The sequence below is a fragment of the Notothenia coriiceps genome, unplaced genomic scaffold (assembly GCF_000735185.1).
Source record: "Notothenia coriiceps isolate Sejong01 unplaced genomic scaffold, NC01 NC01_scaffold00029422, whole genome shotgun sequence".
Classification (NCBI taxonomy): domain Eukaryota; kingdom Metazoa; phylum Chordata; class Actinopteri; order Perciformes; family Nototheniidae; genus Notothenia; species Notothenia coriiceps.
The window spans coordinates 11,083-16,741 of record NW_011362123.1 but is presented as its reverse complement, the minus strand read 5'-3'; the positions used below and the strand labels follow the sequence as shown (position 1 = coordinate 16,741).

Here is a 5,659-nt window from a genome sequence, read left to right as displayed (position 1 = left end):
GGCTGACTTGATAGGATGCCCTCGGTGCCCCTCTGTTCCCTTTGAATGCCTGAAAAATAACAGAGAAGATATTATCATTAACATTGCTGGGTTATTGGGTGATTTTTAATAGCAGCCGGAGTACGCTATATACCCAATGTGGACCTGGCAACCGCATTTATAGCGCATTACACTACATGTTACTTGTTAGACGCTTTTATCCAAAGCGACTTACATACTCAATACTGTGGGGAATCCCCACAGAGGGATTTTGACAGGGTTTTTGCACAAAAGATCCAAGCGCGCACAGAAGAAATCTTAGCCGCTGCAGAATGTAGTGGACTCGCGGGAGCGAGTAGAGGACGCGTGAGAGCGCGCAGCTGGCGGTCCGCTCCGGGGCTCAGTCTGCATTTCATCCAACTTTGCATTAACGAACCAATTTCACAACAGACCCTGACAAACTCACAAAAACACAAAACAAATGATTAAAATGAGTGACTTACTTTTCCGCCGTCAAAACACTGCTTCTTGAAAGACTCTTCTTTGCAGATGAAAAAATCCTTCGATTTGTCCCGATGCAGAGGATGTTTTGTTTGGAGATGCCGGTCCAATTTATTCATTTTCAAGCTTTCGTTACTGAGCACCTCTCCACATAAAACACACTGAGGCCGCTCCTCTCCATTTCTAACAGCTTTTGTGAAGCCAACGTTTAAAAACTCCTCTTTGTATCGTCTTTTTGCCATCATGTACGATCGGGATTAATCAACAGACAATAAAAAGACAGCGCGAAAACTTTCGCGGGGGACGCGTCAGAGCTGATACAAATACAATTTTTTATTTTTAGATTATTTGTATTTAGAAAATTAACTCATTCAATATACAATGCTATATTGCATAATTTCATTTTCAAAATAAAAAATAAAATACAAAAATTATAAAAAAATTGTATTTGCAACGCAGCCATCAGCTCTGAAGCTGTGTGTGTGTAGCAATGCATTTAACTGGCGACCCAATCAAAGCGGGTCTGCGACCCATCTTGGGTCGCGACCCTGAGTTTGGGAAAGGCTACATTAGACACATGGTGGCACATCTGGGACAGAGGAAAAACCGTGCTGCCTGCTAACCGACAGGTTGGAAGCAGCCGGTTTAAACGTCAAGCCCTGCTGTTTATTAACCGACTGGTTAAATACAGCTGGCTTGTGCAGCGAGCCCTGCTGCCTGCTAACCGACAGGTTAGAAGCAACCAGCTCAAACGGCGAGCCCAGCTGCCTGTTAACCGACAGGTTAAAAACAGCTGGTTTATGCACCTCCACACGCTGTATTGCACAGCGGCTCATCATGTCGCCGTTTTGGAGAAGGCTCGTAAACCGGACATTGAGGCGCGTTCACGCTCAAACCCGCTGGAGGAATGAGCGGAGGTGTGTGTAGGAGGCACATTATGCAGCTGTCATCAGGAGCAGAGCTCTCCTGAACTGGGGGAACGGGGAGATCTCATTAGGCAGCTGCCTTTTCTGATGATCTCCGGGAGTTCCTGGAGAATACCGCCTATCGACGGCAGATAGGCACCCGGGAGCCGGTGTCAGCCCGGTGTCCTCCGTCCGGAGGAGAGGGAGGATGGGGGAACCACATGGTGATCCGTGAATTGGGGGGGAAGGAGCCGTCTGACTGCTGCCCGCCACTCGGATCCAATAAGTCAAGGGCTTGGTCCACTGAGTAAGACTCCTGGACTAGCCAATCATCCCCGGCCGCAGCAGCGAGAGCGTCCGCTCTCCGCTGTCTGTGGGCCAGAGGGAGGCAGACACAATGAGTGCACGACACCTGGGGAGTGAGAGCCGCGTTTGCATGCTCCAATCCCCGGCAGGACTCACACCGTGAGCAACGGTCGTAACTCATAATGTATCCTGTTTGGCATCTTAATAATTAGAAGAGGAATCTTTGCTTTTTAGCCTGCAGCTCTGAAAAGTGCTTCTGCCTGACAATGCTTCTGCAACGGAGTGCTGAAGAAAAGTGGGAGCAGATTGTCGGGCCTCCTTCCTATTTATACGGAAGTGAGTCCGTAGTTGGGGCCCACATGATAGGTGGGCGTGGATTAAGTCTGTCAGTGCTGCGCATGCGCAGTGGGATTACCCAATAGCAATAGCCTTGGAGGGCGAAGCCTATATGATATAGAATATTGATGGTTGGTGAGGAGGACACTTACCAACTATTGTCCATCATTGTCGACCCTACCCTCTCCACCAGCAGCTGGACAGACAGGAGCTGCTTCTCTACAGGCGGATCAGCTGCCCTGTCACAAGGACAGATACAGGATTCCTGCAATAACACTTTACAACAGTTGACACTAACAGTTATTACATCGTTTCTTATGTTGCTTTGATAACTGGACTTCACTACCTTTACAACCCGTTCTTCATCAATCTTTCTTCACAATGTACAGATACGTAAAAGGTCTTTTACATTTAGATTTAATTTAATCTGCTATTCCTTGCACAGTTGTCAGTAATATCCTACTTTAAAATATTCGAAGCAGTAATTGGCTCTTCATATGGTATATATTTGACAGTCTACAGAAATATATATATTTCATGGGCAATATGTATATTTTTTGTTCGGTTTTATTTTCTATCTCGATATGTTTATATTTTATGTTTTTTATTTTCTACTCTTTTACATGTTCACACTATGTGCAATACGTTGTTTACATGTTGCTTTGACGAAAACATTTCCCAAATTGGGACCAATACAGTAAATTTTATCTTTAGCTTTTTCAAACGTTTAGCAAATTCATTTCCACTCACTCATTGATGAAAGTGCACACATGTTTTTCCTAGTTACTGGTTCAATATGGAACCACTGTGTTTGTATTTACATCAAGATATTCATGTCTCAAAAGCAATTCTCTATTTTGAAACTGCATTTGTACTAAGATTCTAACAAAATACAGGTTTCTTCTTTCCCATCAAGATTTTCATGATAATAAGCACTGCTGCTTTTTGACCACCAATCGCCCCAGCACAGTGAAGATGGCTGATGGCTTGTAAACAAACACAGAAGTGTGATGTCAGCGGTTGTCAGATGATATTCATACATTTGCTGTGGGGTATGGGAAACCATGCATAATTAACCTTAAATTACAAAGTGTCTCTCTATACAAGATATTTAGTCACCTTGAAAAAAATGTGTTAGCTCTGAGACATCTCCTACTAACTGTATGAGAGTGTTTATTCTGTCTTTTTTGATTATCAGATGAATATCCATGGGAGGATCCGAGAGGTGCTAGCTGAGACTGTGAGGGAGGACCACGGGCCTGCACATCGCTCTCTGTCCCAGGCTGATTTTCTACGTGCTCTGCAGCACAGGGGCATCATAGATGATGTAATGAAGGACCTACAGTTTACCCAGGTTGGCCATCCTTTAACAGGCAATTTTTCCAAGTGACATACTTAATGATTAGTTCACTTGAACTAATTTGATTCCAACATTTTAAAATACCGTAATTTTCGGACTATAAGGCGCACCTGAATATAAGCCGCAGCAGCTAAATTGAATGATGTGTACATATATAAGCCACACTGGACTATAAGCCGCAGGTGTTTTAATGTTTAATTACCAAGGGTTCGTGCACAGAGGGGATTGTCGGGAAAGAGATGGCTGTTTGAGGAAGCTCCCATTTATTAACATTTCAACAAACAAGTTGCATATTTGCATAACGTATTCAAGTGTTACCATTTAGTGCAATAGTAGCTACAGAACATGTACTGTGCTGTGTAAACTGTACTGTATCACATAGCGTTTCAGACACACAAACTTTTCAACTTTCAAACTTAAACGGTGCGCTCCCAGCGCACGTACCGGCAGTGATCTACAGCAGTGGTTTTCAACCAGTGGTACGGGGACAAACTGTCTCGCTCTCGTAATGTCTGTCTGTCTTGCTCTCGTTCTGTCTCTCGTACCACTCTCGGTTCCACTTTTACTTTTGCGCGCTACCTGTCTCACTCTTTTCCGGCCTCCGAGCTTTCCATGGCTGGAGCCCGCGCGCTTTAAAAAGGTGCGGGGCGCGGACCGGCCATAGAGCCCATAGAGTTAAAGGTGGTGGACTGTAACCTGTAAATCCATAGGATTTAGTGAGGTCCCCTAGTGGCCGTTAGCTGTAGAAAAATCCATAGATTAGCCGCACCGTCTATATAAGCCGCAGCGTCGAAAAATGGGAAAAAAGGGCGCGGTTATTATTTTCTTTTTTTGTCCGAAATTACGGGTACTGTAAATTCTTCCTATCACAATAAACCACTTTTCTGAATAACTTCAGTCATGTGGTTACTCTTGGTAGGAAGTACTCACAGATGGCAGAACCAAGGATCCCCTCCAAAGCCTGCCACTCACTTTGTGACAAGGAAATATTACTCAGGCTGAAAAACAAAGTAAGAGAACATAATTTAAAGTCTAAATAAACCAAACATTGTAACATGCCTACTATCTTCACTTTTTTGTCCTTGTTGTATTGGAACATTTTAACCAAAAACAATTTTTTAAATAATTGCAGCCAATATTGACCCATCCAGGGCGGCACCTGGTGGATTCCAAGTGCTTGGTGGGAGGGCCTTTCTGGGAGCCACCTCCAGGAGCCAGAGCCTTTACCTGGTCAGGTGTGTTCTACGTTTACCAGTCTACTGCATTTCCGTAAACCAGAGGTTTCCGCTCGGAAGGCCAGTGCCCTGTGCCTGCGAAGCCGGACCTAGAGGGAGGGGCTTCCTCTTAGGAGATCCACAGAGAAGTGCACAAAGGTACACAGGACCATCAGGACCTTACCAGGTTGTTATACAGTTGATTAATAAATGATGCTATGCTGCACTTTGTAATTTTGTAATAAACTTCTGGCACTGGCAGGTGAGGCAGCACAATGTTACGGACGGGACCACCATGTTGTCTTTTGTTGCACCCGGTTCATTTGGTGCTGAATCAAGACGGGGACACCATCGCAGTGAGACAATGCTGGTCTCCTCCTACTCCCTGGACTGGAGGGTGTCCTTCTTGCTCCGCCCAATGGGAAGGACCTGTTTGCTGTGGAGCTGATGGGAGTCGGTATGGAAAAGGGATAAATACCAAGGAGCAACAGTGTGATACTGAAATGTCATGCTGTATAATCACCAATCCTAACATTAACAAGCTGATGCATCCGACTACACTGAAAACTTTTGTGTTACATAAGGTATTACATTTTTTTGGCCGGGGTATTTCATGGTTGAAGGCCTGTTTAGCTTTCCTGACCTCTCTGGCGCATAATAAATAATGGAGGCAGGCTTCCTGTTTTCCTTTTAAAAACAATTTTTTTTTGGAGAAACACCGAAATAACGTTTAAGGCATTATGCAAAAGATCCAAGAAAAAGAATTTATAAAATAATATTATACATTTTAGGGTCAGAAACTATATTTTCTTCTTTTCTTCCCATTAATAATTCTTATGGCTCCCTAGAGGAGTTACAACCCTCAGCCTTTGAAACAGATTGTTGGTACAATATAAATATATATACGTGTCTATACCTGTAAATTAATTACATATGCTACCACAAGATATCCGGGGTTTAGAATCTGCTCTGCTCCCTCCCTGCTCTTAGTGACTCGGCTAGACTGCATTATTAAACATCTCCGTGTCTATAGGAAGTGAATGTAAAGTCCCAGCTGA

The 5,659-nt window shown here is 44.0% G+C and overlaps 1 pseudogene; it reads left to right on the top strand.

Moving 5' to 3' along the window:
- Positions 1–975: 975 nt before the first annotated feature.
- Positions 976–5,659, top strand: part of LOC104958808 (centrosomal protein of 76 kDa-like) — a 14,827-nt pseudogene continuing 10,143 nt past the window's right edge.